Source organism: Eptatretus burgeri, chromosome 6 (assembly GCF_056783735.1).
Source record: "Eptatretus burgeri isolate ZD-2024b chromosome 6, Ebu_testis_v1, whole genome shotgun sequence".
NCBI lineage: Eukaryota > Metazoa > Chordata > Myxini > Myxiniformes > Myxinidae > Eptatretus > Eptatretus burgeri.
The window spans coordinates 55,973,922-55,994,027 of NC_140966.1; the positions used below are offsets into that span (position 1 = coordinate 55,973,922).

At 43.2% G+C, this 20,106-nt stretch overlaps 1 long non-coding RNA gene across 2 annotated transcripts; it reads right to left on the bottom strand.

Moving 5' to 3' along the window:
- Nucleotides 1-436: 436 nt before the first annotated feature.
- On the bottom strand, nucleotides 437-19,834 carry LOC147024835 (uncharacterized). Of its 2 annotated transcripts, none has more exons than XR_015059220.1 (3): nucleotides 19,761-19,834; nucleotides 17,064-17,146; nucleotides 437-2,740 (listed from the first exon to the last, which is right to left on the bottom strand). It is a non-coding gene; the product is annotated as an uncharacterized LOC147024835 (long non-coding RNA). The 2 variants fall into 2 exon arrangements; XR_015059219.1 differs by lacking the exon at nucleotides 19,761-19,834 and adding an exon at nucleotides 18,744-18,829.
- Between the last annotated feature and the right edge of the window lie 272 nt (nucleotides 19,835-20,106).

Consider the following 20,106-nt stretch of genomic DNA (forward strand, 5'->3'; position numbering starts at 1 on the left):
CCCGTCCACGATTGTGCCCAATAGCCAAGGAGACTGCTTAGGCAGCAGCAACGCTCTGCACAGAGTATGGTCCCAATGGATGGATGATTTATATCATGATTCGTTTGTGTTGGTTAATTTCACTGAAATCTGTTGTTAAACCCCTTATTTATCCCTTATAGCAGAGCAACTTAGCTAAATATAGCATAACAATTGTGCATTTTGTGAGGAAAGCACCAAATTTGGCACATTAGTAGCCTATCATATTATGAACAGATATGGATATTGGGCCATCTCAAAATTTTTGATGGCAGTGAAAAATGGCTGCCACATCCATCAGCGGCTGAATTTGAGATGGCCCAATATCCAAATCTGTTCATAATATGTTGGGCTACTAGTGTGCCAAATTTGGTGCTTTCCTCACAAAATGCACAATTGTTATGCTAAGTTGCCCCACTATTATATGTGACTGTATTTTTTAAAGTATTTTAAGGATATATCAATTCATTTTCATCAGGCCTCTCTGCTTATGCACACTTAATTTATGAAAGTCGGCATATCGGTTTATAAGACCATTATTTTCTCTAATGTTGTTGTCATTAGTGAATTTATGAGAAAACCCAAACGTGTTTTTTTTTTCTTTAATTTTTGATGGATGTATTTGGCTTATTTTTTGCTCTCTTAAAATTGGGAGACGATGTATTCATGTGATCGGAGTGGGGTGTACAGCAATTGGCAAATCTAATGAAGTTTCGAGAGGTGAATTGCCTTGGAAATTTAGATGTAGACCTTTTGGATGTTAGTCGTTTGTCTGAGCATCGGAGCAAAAGGCTCCAACAGGACGGCTGGCCCATCCATATATACTTAGCTTTTATATATTACTGTATGTATTCCAGTTAATTTTCCTTATCGATTCGCTTAAAAAATCCATAATGTCACTTTTGTGCAATCATGGCACTCACTGTATTATTTATAACAAGGCAATGTGATGTGAATAATATAAATTTTGCAGTAAACAGGTTGTTCTAACCCAATAAATCATATCTTTATGAGCGCTTTGTATCATTTTTTTCAATCCGATTCCTCTCTATTTTCTTCTACAGTTTGTATCCTTTGCAATTGTGCAATTTAAGCTGCCTTTCCTATCATCCATCTTGGTCAGAATCCTTTTGGTTGTGTCAGTCCATATCATTTATATTGGCTTTCTCGCTTACATAATCAACTTTCTTATATTTATATAATCACATGTTTCATGCCATAATTTGACTTTATCAGCTGCAAAATTCACTTTCCTTTAGCTGTATGGAATAAATACCTTCAAATAAAGTAATCTTCTGTCTATATCTATGCCTTCATCTGCCGATAAATCATTAAAATCTAATAAATAGATTTATCGGTTATCTGTCTGTCTGTCTGTTCATGTTTTTTGCAAGGACTGCTGGACCACCAACCACCAAATTTGGCGCACAGCCCAAGTCTGATCCGGTGATTGTCCTAAAGGTATTTTCATTCACCACCTGAGCCTTTAAAGATCAGTTTTCTGGCTTTTTCATTTATGTGCAAACTAATTGGTTAACAGCTATCACATGACATATAACATGGCCAAAGGCCAGCACACCTAATTACTCGAGCTGTGTCTTCCACCATTGGCTCACTGCACAGCTGGCTTGACTCCATGCACAATTGGAACCTAACTAAATAAATAATACATTCACCGTTTTCGTGCTGCGGTAAGCCAAATTTATCTGCTACGGTAAGTGGTGTACAGTACAGTACAGTACACGAAGACAAACGCTGCGCTTGACGGCGAATGGAAATGTGCTGACACGCTTGCAAGTGCCTATTATATCCATCAATCGGGGAAGTTTGCAAGACTGCAAGATTTTCTAATGCTAGCGTTATTTGCGTCTGACGAGAGATGATGATTCGTACATAACGGGACTGACACGAAAATCAAGACGGGATTACTTGCGGTCCGAATTTTATTTTCTGATCACAATTTTGATCTATATTTTTCTGCCATTAGACTCTGTCATATTTCGAAGAAATTAAGGGAGATTTGGAATAAAAATCATTAGAAACATTATCAACACTGGACTCCTTATTTTTCTCGATGCAGTGGACACGAAGCGTTATGTACGAATCCATTATTTTATCAGATAGGGGAGATGCCAGAAAAGCCGAATAGGGAGACAGAACATCATCAAAACATAAAAGAGACACCAAAGTTCACATTCTGAGTCACCACACTCAAAATAACTGTCACATAAGAAACGTACAGTAAAATAAAAATTTTACCAATCAAAATGTAACATTTCTAAGGTTACAATACCCATATTCTGTTACTCTAATTCATCTTTAATAAAACAAGGAAATGGAGAGTATAATATTGCCGGTTTCTACAGGTTCCCCAAGATGTCCACTTTCATTTCTGACCATTGATGGTTTGTCTAAGTACCTCATAATAGTTTTATGTGGAATTTCCCACAAACATACCACAGCATACCCACTTTGTGAGCCATGCACATAGGCAATGCTGTCAAAGTCGATCGTGCCTTTAAACGGGTTGCTATTGCTGGTACGACATTCATTGTAAAAACCACTCCACATCATGTTTAGGTGGACCGGGAGAGTGGATGTGTTCATGGCCACAAGCTCAGAACAGTGACGCATTCCGGTGTCTCCAGAAAGAGAGCAGATAAACGGGGAATCATCATCCTCCTCCGTTTGGTAGTAGTGTGAGAGGCTGGTGTTGTGTATCCTGTAGGTGGGCAAGAAAAAAACATTCAATATATAAGTAGTGCGGAGGCAAATCTGGCAAGTTCGAAGAGATTGACTGCTTAGTGGTAGAGAGAAACCATATACTGTAGATGTAAGTAAAATAAGCTCAAGCAAGTTCTATTATGTTGTAATAATGTAGGGCTATATTACGACTACAAATATTTTGACCTGTGCCTCCATTATCATGTAAGGCCCAAAAAAAAAAATGTTGCATTGGCGTAACGGGTCACTGAAAAATAGGGTAGGTCGGTCGGGATCTTTTTTTTTTTTTTTCCTAATAAATCCCTCCAAAAATCTCCCCCGGCTCGAGTACCACCCTTTTTGTCGGCGGGTTCTGTCCGAAACACTTCCGGGTTTTTGCGATCGCGATCGCAATCAACAAGATACTTGAAAACGATAGCAAAACAACAAAAATAGCAATAAAATAGGGTCGGCAAAATTTTTCGATAGCAAAAAAACAAAAAAAAAACGTAGGGTCGGCGGAATTTTTAGGGTCGGGCGGGTTACGCCAATGCAACATTTTTTTTTTTTGGCCTAACTCTCCAACAATCGATTGACACAAAATGCTCTTCCACCATTATATAAACTTTCACAGTGAACCCAACTTTTAAATAAGGGTTTTGTTTGTCATTGTATAAATGATCAGAATTGTAATCTACAATCCACTACCAAACAAAATACTTCCTACTCCTTTTTGTCTTTCATGTATCCACTAAACTGGTTTGATAATCCAAAAGCATGGAAAATCTAAATTAGGCTGATGCAATTCCAAAGATTAAAAGTTCTTGACAATGATGTACTGTATGCATCTCCATTCAATATACTAGTACGTGCCCGTACGTGCGTGGCAGTACGTGCAAAAAAAACAAAAAAAACCCTTTCAAACCGCGTGCCAGAAACAACAACCACACAAGGCCGTTCCTTCGCTCTCGCGTGGCTGTACATGCGTGCCCGTACGTGCGTGCCCGTATGTGCGTGGCCTAACGTGCAAACCAAAAAAAAGCAACAAAACTTTCAAACAACTACACAGGCCGTTCCTTCGCTCTCGTAAACGACAACTGGATTGGGGCATTGTGTTTATCTATAAATGCGCAAAAGAAATGGAAAAAATTATTAGAATACAGTAAGTCATCACTATCCAGAAGTGGTGCGTGCCCATATGGAATGTTCACATGCATTCCATGAATTATCACTTGCATTGAAGTAACAACTGCTGTGATACTTACACACACAGAGTTAATTAAAATCCAAATTAAAATCAAGTTTACCTCCCTGTCTTTGCTTGCCATGACATTCGCTGCCATTGACCATTGCCACTCCTATGCCACGGTAACTAAGGCACCGATCCCCATCGGCCACGCCTATGGAGCAACGTGTCCTGTCATTGGTTTGGTAAATAAATGGCTGCAGCAACGTGTCCTGTCATTGTTTGGTAAATAAATGGCCATAACTTGAGAAGCACTTGTCTGATTAATATCAAACCTTAAAAAGGCACAGACTCGGGTCCCCAGCAATATTCCTAGCAAGTTTCAATTAGATCGGACCAGTAGTTGTCGAGAAACAATGGTCACAGACACACACACACACACACACACACACACACACACACACACACACACACACACACACACACGTATTGCTGGAATTATAGATAGATGTATAATATATATATATATATATATATATATATATATATTTTGGGGGTCGGGTGAGAAGTCCACAAAGGGGGGGGAGCTATCTCGGCTCCCATCAGACTCCCCGGAATTGCAGGCCGTCGCACACGGATAATTCCGTGAGGCGGCGGGTCGCTAACCGACCGTGAACGCCAATAACTCAACCGCGTGACCTGGGGTCCTCCCGTCTATGGGTTAACTGGGTTACCTAATTAATCCCGTGATTTAATTACAGGGGAAAACGCCGTCGGTACGCCTTGTCTGAGCCGGATCACTTTACCGGATCGGATGCAGCCGAGTGACACTGCCAAGCACGTACCGGCTAAAAGGAACGGATCGTTGGGAATAAAGTCCCGGCTTAGCTAGGATTTGGACCATGCTGGATCAATGAAAGAACAGACACAAACGCACTGGGAAGATTTCTAATAATAAGGTATTTACAAGCATGCGAGGAAAGTTATGTGGTACAGTGAATAGTTTTATTGGTGTGTGTAATGCAGGGATAGAAAGAAGCATGAGGTGTGACAATGTACAAGCATCATACGAAAGCAGACACAGAGCAGACCGAACAGAAAATAATAATCTTCTGCAATCTTAACTTACGAGGACAGGCGCTAGGACACACCCACCACACACAAACACACACACACACACACACACACACACACACACACACACACACACACACACACACACACACACACACACACACAAACACACACCCCGATGAAGAGGAGTTAATGAAGAGAAAAGGGAGAAGAAGAGATGAGGCTAACGGTCTCTGAAGACCTTGCACGATTGCCCGATCATGCCACCAATACGTTTTGGGGGGATGTTCCACTGGGCGATACCTCCCTGACTGCTGGCGCGCCGTTTCTTGCTTTGTTGCATTTCGTGCAGCTAGCGTCGGTCCAGAGAATGAGACGCAACTGTCAGGCGTGAAGGGGGGGACCTGGGTGGAGAAGGTGGAGTTATCGATCCCAAGGTGGGCAGAAAGAGCCGACAGGAACGAAGAAAGAACGACCCAGGAAGAATGACAACTCTTGAACGACACACCAGGAACGATGAGCAAGAACGACGATGACTCTTTTATGACGCACCAGGAACGACGACTCTTCCTTTCATCGCCCCGCGACGCGTCCTTTTATAGATCCAGTGGTGCGATGCAGGGGCGATGACCCGAAGCGATGTGTCATCACCCAAATTGGGTGCTCTGGTTGGGCCCCGGCCAGCACACAGGCCAGCCGCCATGACGGGAAGCGGCTCCACTTCACTTCCGGCCAGATGGTTCCAAGCTGCAGAATCGTCTCGCTCCGAGCACCGTGACATACCACCCAGACAGAAACCATACTTGGGGTACTCTTCGGCAACATGGAAAAATTGGTTGGACTTGGTAATGCAGTTTTTTATTTTTGAAGCATAAATAAACAAGGATATTAAAGATAAAAGGAGGATTAACAAAATGTGGATCTAAAAAGACTATTCCCACAAGAAGCCGTGTCGCTGCTGGGAACTCACATGCGTCCTGCCAGGTGCATCCTACGGTAGTTCATTCCTATCGAAGTCTGTTTATGATCTCTTTTCCTGGGGAATTAATGAGGCCTTTGAGGTTAGGTACATAAGGTTCCGTTCATAAGTTGAGTCGAGGGTGCGTCAGGGTTGGAGGAGGGATTCTTGTACAGTTTTGTTTCCTTTTGTGTTCCCACCCTATGTGTGTCAATACACTTTGCAAATCACTTGGTCTCTGGGTGAATGTGCATGTCGCTGATTGCTAGTTTAATTATACATATCCAATATCCATTAATGGACAGATTGTGTTTGGGTGATTAGCACCTAGGATAAGACTGTGCCTGTGTTCAGCGATTCACTGGCACATTGACACTGTGCATCATTAGTGTAACGGACGCACTGCACCGATCAGCATGGCACATTGACCGGTCTGGTGGTCTCAATGGAGTACGGTATCTTGGCAAACAGGCCTGTGATCTGACTCGGAACAATAGAATCAGTCAGGCCGTCGTGACTGCTTTGATGTTCGTTAAGAATCGGACCGGACAACTGGCTGACACGACGGCTTAAAAAATATATATTGTTCTGGAAATAACTTGGGTGGTTAATGAAGGGGTTAATTGGGTAGTTATTTCATAAATAATAGCAGCATGCGGCATTTAGTAGCATCCCTGTTTCGTGACTGCCAGGATCCTACGTGTCGAGAGGTCCCTGTCACCCTAGATCCGGTGTCTGTCACTTTCCCCCTTGATCCCTCTGTATTTAGTGTTCCTAATCATTCCACATATTTTCTTACATGGTGAACCCACGCGTGCGACATCCATGAAAGTGGTCCCACAGCAGATGATGTCATGCCCGCATCTATAAAAAGCCAGGGCAGATGCTGTCAGTCAGTTGGAGTTTCAGTCCATTTGGGGGTGTGTGCGCCAATCCCAATTCCAGTGGGAGTCAGTCTCAGTTCAGTTCATGTGGTGGGCGAGGAGTTGGACAGCTAGTTAAGTGGAGGGTGTGAGCTGGAGAGTGCGCAGTGCCAGTTGCAGCATGAGTTGCGTGACCGCTCACCCACAGGTCATATCAGGCGTCCTCATGCCAATCACCCTCATCCCAAAAAGGGAAACCTTCATCTTCTTTACCTTCCCATCTGTTTCACGTTGTCTTTTGTTTCCTGGACCTTAGATTAAGGTGGGCAAGGTAATGAAACCGTCTGTCTAGTTAAGCGAGATTGATTCACCCACAGTCTTTGTACTTCCCCACTACATTTCATTTCTATTCACTTGTATTTATTAAATCCATTCTTTGTAACATCATCATAACTGTGGATTTGAGCCGTGGATCCGTCCTTCAGCATAATGAAGTTATTATTGAACCGAAAGCACGCTGATCTTCGGTACGCATACTTGATTATTTTGTTTTTTTATCTTCACCACACCTGCGGCGTTCTCGGGGTTTATCTCCAGCAGTCTTCGGTCACCTGTTCAGGACACCCAGCACCGTCACAACATACAAAAACCCCGAGCTGACTCGGGTACCTCATGTGATATGGCAATCTGTGCCTTGTTTTTCCATTTCCCCCTTTCCTAACAATGATGAAATAATCTACCTTGGTAGTCATGTCACCTCGAATCCCGTCGGGTGTACTCGTTATTCTCACACACCGAGGCATCTAAAATGATGCAAGGTTACTCCATCAGGAGACTGGCTTCATGATCAAATAATTTTGGAGGAGGATGTCAAAACCACCTGAACAAAGGCATTGAAATTAAACTGCAACATACAAGGCACCAGGAGGGACCGAGAGGTCATCAATTAACAAGGTGGCCTTTTCTTGAAAATCTCAAAGCATTGCGATACCGATTCGGTACTTTTGCCCACTAGGAAAGCATTCCACAATGAGATTATACCCATACTCGCAATGTGGGAATAAAATGCAATGTAAACAAAACCTGGACTTATAAGAAGAAAGAAGCTCCATCACAATGGAAAAAAAAAGGATGTATTCACACTGACATTTCTTGCGTCTGTGCGTGCATTTGTGTGTGTTACTTTATTTTGCGTGGAGGTCATGTCGTCCAAAGTCTGCAGTAAACACCATATCCCTGGCCCAACTAACATCACAAAAAGGAAACATCATGCTCCGACTCTACACCTTGCCTTCCCAATCATTACCCGGACGACATGCAGCTGCTGAATTATTTACAAGTGCTATAGGCTTTCCACGGGTTTCAATGAAATGTTCCTTCATGCTTAATGTATGCTGTTCATAACCCCGGCATACCGGCACCATATACGTTCACGCCCATTAGAGTGAAGAGATCTTCATAGGGCATTATCATGCGCAGCACCACCACACAATTGCGGGAAGTCAGTGATATATATCCAGCAAAGTTATTGTGTAACATTACATGTAATAACTCTTAGATGCCTGCAACAAACACCAAAACCCCGCTAGTTTTGTGCCATTATTTATATGAACTTCGATAGTATGCTCAGGGGATCCAAAATGGTGGTGTAGAGGGAGCGCACTTACCTTATTGACCCGTCTAAGACCGATACAACTCGCATCTCCACCTTCCTACAAATTGTCGAATTGGCCTGGGATGGATGATAAAGCAGGTGCCCCCTCCAGCATATGGTGGTGGACTTAAAAAAAAATTCCATAGTGTCTGTTGAAGTTATCACCAGCATCATAAACAAATTCCAAATTCCTGATCTGACTACTAATGGGAAGGCAAGGCAAACTACCCAGTGTAATCCTGGCCACTGGAGTACTTTGGCAGCACCAAAACTGCCAACGAGCAGAGCACCACAAGAAAGAGCACATGATTGTGCGATTTTAAAATAAAAAATTCCAAATTTGCAATCAGATTTTTCCCCTATAGTTAAGAATTGGGAAAACTACACAAAAATGTCATTAGTGTGGTATACATGAAAAAAGTCCACTTCCCATTATTTCACTCCCACAGCTTGCTCCTCATCTCATTCTTTTGAAGGGAAAAGCGTGACCTTTCCAGGGTCGGATTCAAAAGGCACCTGGGATGCTCGGCAGTATGAATCATGCTTGGGCTTATTTCTGCAAAACCCTCTATAACTCTCACCACGACTTAGTGAATTGCCTGACAGCATGCTAAAGGGTTCACGACGAAGTTTGGAACACCTGAAATTTGGCGAACTGCATGTTGTTGTATTGCTACTTATCACGGCCGTGTGTTGCAAGCTTTGCAATGGAGCACTGTTTCATGGTAGGTGATGGGGTGCCTGAGCCTGAACTCGGATTTAGACTTTGTAAAGAGCTACAGTCAGAGCAGGGAGTTGGAAGTTTGACAGGGTGTTGGTAATAACTCGGCTACTCATTGTTGCAAGACATCTTGGGATATTTAATGCCCACCTGCAATTCATGTTGGCAGACAGGTGCCCAGATTTTTGTCATTGAAAGATACCCTTGGATCTTCAACGTCAACCAACAATCAATGTTGGCAGAGGGGCTCCCAGCTAAACATTAATCCGAGGGATGACATTACCCATTGATACAACACATTGCCTGGAAAGCACTAATCTGACAGTACATAATCAGGCCGAAAATCGAACCCAAATAAGACAGCTCAAAGGAAAGTGTGCCACCTCTGCATCATCCTGTCAGATGGCCTTGAATTCTGTCCCACATTGTGTGTGCTTCATGCAACCCCACTCAACCTCGTCTTGTCCACTTTTGACTGCCCCAGTGCCCCCATTCTCTTTTGATCAATACTTTTTCTGGGGTATTCTAATGGCATTTCCAATATATGCCACCAGTGGCAGTTCTTTTGCAAACAACCAATTTGCCAAAGCCAACAATTGGTCACTCAAAGCAGATGACTCATAAATACCCGAACTGAATGCAGAATCCCAGGAACATAAGGTGTAGAAATTTATATCCAAGACCATACTTGTAAAACCAAACATTTAGTTTACGCAATATCTTGTAGCATGTATGGCCACCAATCCAATAGCTTTAATCATAACTGCATCTGAAGCTGGCATGAAGACCCCTGCAGCTGGCATCAACTCTGCGGATGATCATGTTTGAGGGTTTGATGCAAACAAAGTGCACCTGAGGGGAGAATGCACTTTGTGCTCTGAATGAGGTCTAAACCACGTCGATTGTTAAAATTATAATTGTACCAATTTGATCCTACAGTGATACTCAATCAAATGGAAATGGTTTGCGCGGGAAGGACGGCAGAAACATACATGCACACGGGCCTTAGGAGAAAAATAAATAAATAACTTAAGTGCAAGACACACACACATGGCAAATGATCCCAGATGACAGACCAACGGTAAATAATCACAATACTTGAAGAGATAAGGAAACTAAATCCCCTGAAGGCCCACATGCGTAACAATCATTCACACCAAACTGGATGAGATCAAGAGAATGCCGGCAGGAAAGTCCCAGGTCCAACTGGCAAAATGCCCCAGCAGCGGACACAGATGGAGGTCTACAACGCAAGAGGAAGAATTCCAGAGTGGAAAGAGGCAAGAACGAACGTGCATCTCTCCACATCAGGGAGAGAGAGAGAGAGCTCTCTCTTTATGATGCCCGCCCCTTCCCCACCTTCTTCACCACAAAGGCAATGAAGTCAGCAGTGTTTGGTCATCAACCGACCACATGCCACAGCACACAACTGAATTGTGGCTCAACCAGATGGCACCGATTCTATAGCAATCCGCACCATTGCTTCTGAACTGTGCAGGTTAACATTGTGTCATCTTCTTGCAGCAAAAAGGGGACGGACGTGGAAGAGGTGGGACACTTCTTCTTCTTCTTCTTCTTCCCCAGAGCCCGAGGGGAGAGGGAAATGGACAGATGTTCCATATCATTGACAGTAAAAAGTCAAAAGTGCTTACCTCTCACCCAGCTCTCACCCCACTTGAGCCAGGAGACACATGACAAGAAATCTTTAACCCTATCCACCTGTCCTTAATACATGGTTCAAAAGTCCAAAACTATTCGAGCACAAAAATTCTAATACCGTAACTGTCCATGTATACAAGTCAAAAAGCTGTATACAAATAAAAAAAATTAAAATGAAAATGGCAAAAAAAATCAACTCCTTGTAGTCTTTTCAAATTAAAGAATCTCCCCAGAAAATGAAAAACAAGAGGCCATATCCACCACAGAGTATGTAGGTCCCTACATTTTCTGGGGCCCTTAGGTGGGCGTTGACCCCACGTTGTATTACCTTCATGCTACTCGCTCGCAATGCCCCCTTTCATATCTTAATAGCAATTGACGCCCATGTCAGCACATATGCAAAGGTTGAGGGAAATTGGCCAGGCAGTTTTCTATCTTGAAGTCAGAAGCCATTTAATGGTAACATCAAACATTAATGCACAACACGACAAATTATAATACTGCATTATAAACTAAAACTGTTAGTAGACATAAGAGAATGAACAGAATGGAAGAAATTTGCTCTCTCTCGACATACTGTAAACATGAATGCAGAAAGCTGTTTCACATTATAATTTTTTTTTGTTATAGTGCATCAAATCATAAAAACAACCATTAGGTCTAAGAAGAGAAACAACGGCGTGAGTAAACACCTCCCTCGAGTGCATTCCAGTTACAATATGTGATATGTACAATCCTCTTTTCAAAGTGTTGACACTACTGAAGCAGTTTCTTGGCACCAGTTACACTGAGTGGTTTGCCAATGCCTTCCCAGCAGTAGTCAGGGCAGGAATTTGGAATTTGTTACATGGTGACGGTGATAGCTCGCCTGCTCTTCGTCAAGGACACCATGGGATCTTTAACGTGCACCAACTAATGCCTGCAGACGGGACGCCCAGTTTAACGTCCATCCAAAGGACGCAAACACACTGATTAATCACCCTGCCTGTGAAACACCGGGATGACAGTTTATAGCTGGGATTACATTAGAACCCCAGCCAGTCAGCTCAGAGGTGAGTATACATACCTCTAGCTAGGCGATCCAAATGGCAACCGACAACGCTACATGAGATACATCTCTTCCCAAGATGTCATTTGTGACTCAGTTGTAGTAGGCAGTATGACATTTCGATGATGGTTCACCAAAATGTAAGCATTACGGTGACTAATAAACAAGTAACATTTTCTCCCTTCAATCTTTTTCTGCCTAAAATCTCGACTTCGCCGCCAGAGTTCCACCTGCGTTGATGCACACAGGCAAGCACTTCAACGTGAACAGCAAGTGATTGGAGAAGTAGCAATATTGGTAACATCACATGTTTTTTTTAAGAGGCATACAGAATGTGCTGTCACGTTGTTGAGATAAACGTGTCCAGGTGTGTGGAACATGTTGCAGAAAGTTGCATAGCCTTGAACTATGACCCGTGAGCTCGTGCTGTGGCACACCTTTCATCGTTTTGTCAGCAGTCGCTTGGCGTTGTAAACTGGCACAGTGGGATTTTCAAGAGCCTTTGGAGAAATCTCTTCATAGTAATTATTTTCGAGGAAAGACAATGCAAGGACATCTAAACACCAGAAAAGACAATGCTACCCTTCTAGTCTCCGATGCATCCAAACCTTTATATATTATTATGAAACCTCCATTGTCAGAAATTGTTTTCGTTCTTCATTGTGTTCAAGTTTTTTTTTTTTCTCCAGGTGTCCATGTTTTGTTGTCGCTGCATTTTATAATTTCATTCCGTGTGGCTCATGCACTCGCTGTCATATTGGATACCCTCATAAAAGGATTGGATACCTTCATATAATACATTGTCGGGGGAGGCGTGCTATTTTAACCCTTTACATCATCAAACGTTAATACACAACTACCCCCCCACCCCACCCCTCCCTCCTCAACCCTTTCCTTGCAGCAATAAATCCATTTTATGTTTGGAAATCTTTCCTTATTTTAATTTATATCTGAAACACTGTGTTATAGCTCTGTCATCTCTTTGCTCAGTAGCAAAGTTTGTGTCCATAAATCAGCCATCCATGAATTTCAGTGTCACATTTATGGCTTAAAATGCTGCAGCTGGGTTTTGGTAATGCTATCTGATGAGTCAATTTCTGTTTTTTTATTGTCAATGTCTTCTGTTAAAAGATCATAGTCGCTAAATACTAAATGTTGATATATATATATATATATATATATATATATATATATATATATATATATATATATATATATATATATATATATATATATATATATCTTACACACCTTCATAGGATTGCAACATATTCGAGGTCTTGTACTTGCCTGTGATAATCCAGGTAAAGATCAGGGTCAGGTATGGGAGCATGTTCCAGAACAGCGCGTCCCTGCATCCACTTTCCGCCGGTACTCCAGGGGCCTCCGTCTGGCCATCCCCCAGGCAGATGCCAGGCCCATCCCCATCTCCTTGAGATGATGGTCAACCTGCTGCAACCACAAGGCACGTGGTCGGCCCACTGGCCTCCTCCACTCACGAGACTCCCCCGCTGAGAGAATCTGGTGAGCAGGATCAGCGTCAGGAAAAGGAGCCACATGTCCATACAGCCACAGCTGACGCTCACGGACCATGCAGGTAACAAATCTCATCCGAGTCTCTCTCAGCAACCGCTCGTTGGACACAAAATCCGACCAGTGATAGCCAAGGATTCTCCGAAGAGACAATATACCAAAGGAATTAAGTCTCCGTCTCAGATCCTTGGTCAGAGTCCAAGTCTCGCATCCATAGAGCAAGACTGGAAGTACCAAGGACCTGAAGACTTGGACTTTCATCCTCCCGCACAGGTACTGGCAGTGCCACACCCAATGATCCAGTGAATCCATGACTGCCCAGGCCCGACCCATATGTCTATTGACCTCTGACTCACAGCCAGAAGAGACATGAATATCACTGCCAAGGTAAGTGAATCTCTCCACGACCTCAACATCCTCACCACAAACAGACACAGACAGGACAGCAGCATCCAAGATGTCACCGAAAGCCTGGATCTTAGTTTTGACCCAAGAAACCCGTAATCCCAACGGCTCCGACTCCTCATTCAGCACCTCGAGGGCCCCCAGAAGGATATCTAAAGTCTCCGCAAAGATGACTGCATCATCTGCAAAATCAAGGTCCGAGATCTTGACATTCCCAAACGATGCAGCGCAGCTTGATCTCTCCGACATCCTCCCTAAAATCCAGTCCATACAAGTGCTGAAAGGTGTGGGGGCCAGTACACACCCCTGACGAACTCCAGTAACAACTGGAAATAAGTCAGAGATGGTACCACCACACTTCACAGCACTCTCAGTACCAGAGTAGAGTTCAGACATCAGATTGATCAGTTTTGGTGGCACCCCACGAAGACCAAGACTCCTCCAGAGGGCATCCTGATTCACTGAATCGAACGCTTTACAGAGATCAACATAGGCTGCAAGCAGCCCCTGCCGAAACTCTCACCTGCGTTCGATGAGGACACGAAGGGCAAGGATACGGTCAATCGTTGACCTCTTTGGTGTAAAGCCTGACTGCTCTGGACGCTGGTGCTCAAGCAGATGGTGGCGAACCCTATCAAGAATTATCCGAGCAAAGACCTTGCCCGGCACTGAGAGCAGCGTCACCCCTCGGTAGTTGTTGCAGTCTTGGCGATCACCCTTCCCTTTCCAGAGAGGAACAACAAGGCCCCTCTTCCAATCAGTTGGGATGATGCCTGTGTTCCAGGCAGAGCACAAAACTGCATGCAACGACACGAGTGCAGCATTTCCACCAGCCTTGAGAAGTTCAGCATGGATGCCACAGATCCCTGGAGCTTTGCCCCGTTTCAACCGGTTCACCGCAACCCGTGTTTCAACAAGCTAAGGTGGACCACAGTTGATTTGAGGGTCAGCAACAGGGATTGAAACACCCTTGTCGTCCAACTCGACAGCTGGGGGATCAGCCGAGTACAACCACTCAAAGTAACCGGCCCAGCGGGCCTTCACTTCGCACTCCTCTGTCAAGAGCCTACCACTCTCTGCTCGAACTGCAGTGCTCCGAGGGATGGGCTTGGATGAACGCAATGCGCAAATTCCCCTGTAAGCGGGATGAGAATCACCTGTCCACAGGTGATGCTCTACCCCCTCACAGATCCCTCGCACATAGGCCTCCTTGTCCACCCTCAGTGCACGTACAGTTTTATGCCTCAGCTCCCTGAACAGCTCAGCTCTGCCATTCAGCCTGGCCCTGCGACTCCGGTCAATGGTATCCAGTCTCCCTTGAGAGAGAAAAAAGAAATTCTTCTTTGCCCTGCGGTGAGTTCCAAGACATCCACCGGCAACATCAAGGACGGTGGTCTTGAAAGCACTCCACAACTCTTCAGGACCCCCCAAAGCACCCAGACCCCCCAAGTGTCCACTCAGCCTGTTCGCAAACTCCTCAGCTACTCTCTCATCCCTGAGCTTGCCAACATCCAGCCCAGGCTGGGATGGTACCATTCTCCAGGATTTAAGGTGCAGCTTTAGAGTTGCTACAACAAGCCTGTGGTCAGTATTGAGGAACTGAGCACTCCGGTAGACCCTGCAGTTCTCGATCATCCTCCCGCGACCGTCAATGAGAACATGGTCAATCTCCTTTGCCGCTCCGCCAACGTTGGAATACTAAGTCCAGTGATGAGCTTGTGGGCGCTGAAACCATGAACCAGCCACCCTAAGTCCATGACTTCTTGCAAAGTCAAGGAACTTAGTGCTATTCTGGTTCATAGTTCCTGACCCATGGGGACCAAAACACACCTCATAACTGTCCCTATCAGTTCCAGTGGATGCATTGAAATCCCCCAAGAGGAGAAGTGTATCTCGTCTGGGGCACTGATCAACCACAGACTCGAGTGTGGCGTAGAATGTATCCTTCACGGTGAGATCACTCGCCTCAGTCGGAGCATAAACAGAGACCAGGGAAATGACACCTCAGGAGTGACGAATCCTTAATCTCATAATATGCTCGTTGACCGGTGTTACCTCAATTATCATTGGGGTCAGCTTATTGGACACAGCTACAGCAACTCCTTGGGTATGGTAACCATCAGAGCGACCACACCAATAGTAGGTGTAACCACCCACCATTATCTTGCCGCAATCCAGTCTCCGAACCTCAGAGAGAGAGCTGCAATCCCGATGTCCAAACGCTTGAGCTCAGATGATAACAGAGACAGGTGATCATCCTCTCTTCGGGATAGGACATTCCAGACACTGACCTGAAGGGACCGCCTCAGGTTAACCCAAGGAGACCGCCGTCTGGTGGACGACACCTCAGCACCACTCCGACACACTCTCCCGCAATCTGATCCAGGGATGTTACCCCGTGGTTTCCCTCCTATCATCAAAGATTGGGGGTCCCGAAGGCTTTGCCCCAATCCCGCCATCCGGTGAGCTGCCCTGCGAAGGGAAGCTGCACAGGAGGTACTCCCACGGAGTTGGTTTTCAGATTTTTTTGCGTTTTTGTGTTTTGCGGATTGAAGGGTTTTACGGTGGCCGGAGTGCAAATCCTGCCACCAACCTCCAAATAAAAAAGTAACCCAACTGCAGGAGAACATCCACAGACACAGTTGGGCACTAGATATGGATGGCCGTTGGCTCACAAGGAGCTCCTCCGCCCTTTGACAGGTTTTGTTTTTAATCCTGCTGGGTGTCCATATCCAAACACCCTCCTCACCAGAAAACCTGGTTGGGGAGACGGTTAAGTCGCCGACAACCCGACCATGGAACAGGTTAGTACAGGTTTACATGGTACCTGTAGCAGGTCACAGATCTAACCTGACCTGACCAGGTAAAATCCTATACAATTAAGGAAACATCCCGTATTCTGTCCCGATTTAAATCGATTTTTAAATCGTTGATAATTGTCAGGTGTAAAGGATGGCATTTTCGTGCTCCCATCTGTTCAAATGGGAATATCAAGCATGTCAACTCCTACACTTCACATTTATCCCTTAATACAGCAACTTTACGAGGAGGGGCTCGGTGCATTTTTAATCATGGCCTATGAATGAAGTTGATTGTCATTTTTTTAATCGAAGTAGTGCAAGCAACGTTCAAAAGGTTCTCCAAATAAGATACTCAATCTGAGTCTCCCCAAAAAGCATTACTATAAAATGGTACATTTATCTTATTTGTTAGCTCATTTGGAATGTAGTTCTTAGCTCACCTGGAATGTAGTTCTGGGGATCTAATGGGATGACACGTCGTCTGTCCGTCCATCCACAAGCATTTTCAACTTCTTCTCTGAAACTACATAAACAATTTCGATAAAACTTGATCACAACCTTCATCACCTTGCACATACCAAAGCTTTTTCACGGCATTAAAATAAAAATCAGGCTTTAACGGGGTATACAAGGGGGTTGTCCCCCAAAGTAGGTATTTGCTTTCTTCTCCGAAGCTACACATGCAATTCCGATATCAATTGACCACAACCTTCATCACCCATGATGTACCAAAGTTCGTTCACAGCATTAACAACAAAATAACAATAATAATAATCGTTTATATATGATCTCGTTGTGTTTTCCTGAAAATGAGTGTGGTGTGCCCATTATGGGCAGAGCCACGCCCAAAAAAACATGTGTTTTTAGGGGGTAGCCGATTTCAATTTGCATCTTCTCCTCAGGGGTTTGTCGAATCTGAGAGGGGTTTTGGTATTTGGTTAGCCCAATGGCACCTAGATAGCCCCACAGAGCTCGATTTTTCATTTTCGTCCCAAGGTCAAGGTCACAAGGTCACGAACTTAGAAAATTGCGATTTTGACATAAAAATCCATCTTCTCTGAGGGGGTTGTCGAATCTGGCAGGGGTTTCGGTATTTGGATAGCCCAATGGCACCTGCATAGCCCCACGGAGCTCGATTTTTCATTTTAGTCCCAAGGTCAAGGTCACAAGGTCAAGGTCACAATGTCATGAACTTAGAAAATTTTGAATTTTGACATAAAAATCAGACGACCGCCCAAACATTGAGGGCAAGGATGACAATATTTTTTATGCATAATCTTGAGGTCATTCCCCACCTAAAGTCTTCGAACCATTCTGCTCTATCTCGAACACCTTGCCCGTGGCGCCCCCTTCAAGTTTGTTTTTAAGTTGATTTCATCAAAGTATGGATAATCCGAGGAGTGTGAAATGCCATATAGCCTATATGACGTTATATTGTTCCTGGAATGTTCCAGAGGAAGTTTTGCACCAAAGGTCATAATCCTTGACCTTTGACCTTTAAAGTTCACAAAGGTCAAATTTTCAAAGTTGTGGGAATCGAACCGGGTTTTCGACCTACTTCGACGAACTAACTCCATTAAGCTATAGCACGTATCCTGTTTCCTTATTTTAATGTCCACAACATTGTTATGGAACGTTTAAAGGTTATGCAAAGGTCAAATTTTAAAAGTTGTTGAACGAAACCGGGTTTTCGACATTTTGCAGCTAATAACCTGTCACTCGTACCACATCATGTTGATCATTTTTATAACTTGGTCAAACATTATCACATTGTCTCATCCTTGACTTCTGAAACAATCTACATCGTCAAATACCGCTCGTGAACCATCGTCGTCTTCAGACTTGTTTTTTTTTTTAAAGTCATTGGTATGACTTGATTCGCGTTTGAACCACTAACCTACCAGTATCAGAACGGACACTCACCTTTATGCTTTCATCTGACCACACACACACACACACACACACACACACACACACACACACACACACACACACACACACACACACACACACACACACACACACACACACACACACACACACACACACACACACACACACACACATTGTTTAACCATGTCCCTAGAAATTAAGCAAATCAGAAGTGAGGTGCTACATACCCATGAATGGATCATCATGTTATTGCACAATTGATCTTCAATAGAGTTATTTAGCCAACAAAGACGATGCAGGTGGTAAAAAGACAATCACAAAATGTGAAGGAAGGATTGAAACTCAATGTTTTATTGAAAACATGAAACAACCGCAATTGGAATGGGTTGGGAGGGGAGTGGCGTCACGACGAAACCAGACCTCAATTCCATGAAATAGCATGTGACCTTCATAGTCAGGGATCCAAACTCAGAAAGGCCGCTATTTTAGGAGTTACCGGACACCGCTTCCTATACTTTGCAGGCATCATTTTTTCTTTAGTTTAGTGTCTTAGGATTAATAATCAAGAGGCCTGCTCGGTCCTCTCGATTGCGAACATCTCACAAATTGTGTTTGAACATACGTACCCACCAAAAAATGGGTGCGATTTTCGGTATCACTAATTTTTCAAAAAACGTTTCATAAGTTCTTCAAATATCAAGTTAGACCGTTGATTTCAACCCCTAGTAAGGACGTTGGCATGATCTTTCATATGCTGAGGTCACATGTGTCAAATTTCGCCAATTAGAGGTTGAAAAAAAATTATGTTTCAGTGCAAATTGACCCCCAAAATAGCTGAATCAGCAGTAAATACGTATTCATTCACCTTAAACTTGATTTTGTGCTCTCAAAATAACTTCTAGTAGATACAGTAGGGTCAGTTAATATTCATTTAACATATATATATATATATATATATATATATATATATATATATATATATGTATTTGCGAGCCAATTACCTACCCTAAAATAGTGAATACAATTAAATTTAATATAATAAAGATTTTTGAAAAAAAATACAAACTTTCCACACAAAAACATGATGGAGTTATCAAGGTATCAAGGGACAACAGCATGAAAAAGGTTGTTTCTACAATATACTGGATGTACACATCACTTTCAGACAACCAACATACCATACAAAATAAGAATGAAAGTAAAATACCCAAAGTAACTGGTTTGTACTACAGTCACATAAATACCCATTCAGCACGAAGCTCCTGTGTTGATGGTATCACCGGGCAGGGACACATTGTCCACCAGCAGCGACACCCACCCAGTGATATAAATGTATTTATAAGTCAACCAACCCTAAAATAGGGAATATATATATATATATATATATATATATATATATATATATATATATATATATATATATACATATATATATATATATATATATATATATAAATATATATATATATATATATATATATATTTGTTAGAAACAGCTTTTACCATAACAGATTGGATAGAAATTGAACGAATGTTTATCATAATGTATCATACTTTTTCATTTCAGATATGTACAAAATAATAATACAT